This window comes from Megalobrama amblycephala, linkage group LG2 (genome assembly GCF_018812025.1).
Source record: "Megalobrama amblycephala isolate DHTTF-2021 linkage group LG2, ASM1881202v1, whole genome shotgun sequence".
Classification (NCBI taxonomy): Eukaryota; Metazoa; Chordata; class Actinopteri; order Cypriniformes; family Xenocyprididae; genus Megalobrama; species Megalobrama amblycephala.
The window spans coordinates 61,524,483-61,526,386 of NC_063045.1; positions in this window are offsets into that span (position 1 = coordinate 61,524,483).

The following is a 1,904-nucleotide window of genomic DNA, read 5'->3' on the forward strand; positions in this document are numbered from 1 at the left end:
AATAAGCTTGCAGATACATTAAAAATGTATTTTGACATATTAATTTATTTATATATATAATATAGTAATCTAAATAATTATATTCCATTAAAAATAAAACATTTAGTTACTATATAAATAAAGATGTAATTCATTAATTATTTAATAATTATAATATAATGTAATATAAGTACTATATAATATAAAAGTACAATTTTGTCACTATATAAATAAAACTTTAATAAATAAAAGTTATAAAATAATATAATCATGATATAATATATAAAACTTAAATGTAAATAAAGCCACACACACATACGCAACACTTTTACATTTCAAAATAAAAGTCAGCGGTTTCTCCTGAAAAATGAATAATTATTAGGCTATTTTATTGACAAGACGTTAATTATTGTTCAGTTATTTAAGTTTTGGTCCATTTGTATCTTAAAAAGGGCAATGTTCATTTACACATATAAAGATTGATTAAATATTTTTGAAGATAAATAACCTTTCAACATATCAGACAGGTGGATGTTATATATATTATAAAATATAATTTATTGTAAAATAATATAATAAATAATAATATAGCATATTAAAATAAAACCTTGAGATACAATTAGTAAATCATAAAATAATATAATAAATATTGTGTAATATAATATAAATCAAATATAAATAATTATATTCCATTTAAAAATAAAACATTGAGTCAATATATAAATAAAGCTGTAATTAATTATTTAATAAGTATAATGTAATGTAATAATATTATAAATGTATCATATAAAAATAAAACCTTATTTAATAAAAGTTATAAAATATAATAATAATAATAATAATATAGCATATAAAAATAAAACCTTGAGATACAACATAAATAAAACCATAATTAATGAATCAATCATAAAATATTATAAATATAGTATATAATAAAAATATAACAATATAAATAATTACATTCCATTTAAAACATTGAGTTACTATATAAATAAAGCTGTAATGAATTATTTAATAATTATAATATAATCTAATATAAGAATATAATTTATACTATATCATATAAAAATACAATTTTGTCACTATATAAACAAAATCTTAATTAATAAAAGTAAAAAAAATAATATAATCATGATATAAATAAACCTTACATTAGCCACACACACGCAAAACTTTTACATTTCAAAATAAAAGTCAGCGGTTTCTCCTGAAAAATTAAATATGATTGGGATAATTATTATTTTATTGACAAGATGTTAATTATTGTTCAATTATTTAAGTTTTGGTCCATTTTTATCTAAAAATATATTTTTTTTTATTGTGACAAATATAATTTATTGTAAAATAATATAGCATATAAAAACAAAACCTTGAGATACAATTAGTAAATCATAAAATATGTGTAATAGGCTAAATATAAATAATTATATCCCATTTAAAAATAAAACATTGAGTCACTAAATAAATAAAGCTGTAATTAATTATTTAATAATTATAATATAATGTAATATAATAATATAAATAATACTTTGTCACTATATAAATAAAACCCTATTTAAAAAAAGTTATAAAATAATATAATAATAATAATATAGCGTATAAAAATAAACCATAATTAATTAATACATTATAAAATAATATGTAATATAATATATACAAATATAGAAATATAAATAATTATATTCCATTTAAAAATAAAACATCGAGCCACTATATCAATAAAACTGTAATTAATTATTTAATAATTATAATGTAATAATATATCAAAATAAAACTTTGTCACTATAATATCGAGATCGTATGTTTCGTATGTTCACACATGTGTGATTAGCGTGTATCTCATGCTGATCCGTCAAAGGGGGCGTGGCCACGCCGTTTCTCAGCTCGCTGATTGGCTCTCATCTGACCAATCGCAGCAGGCTGTA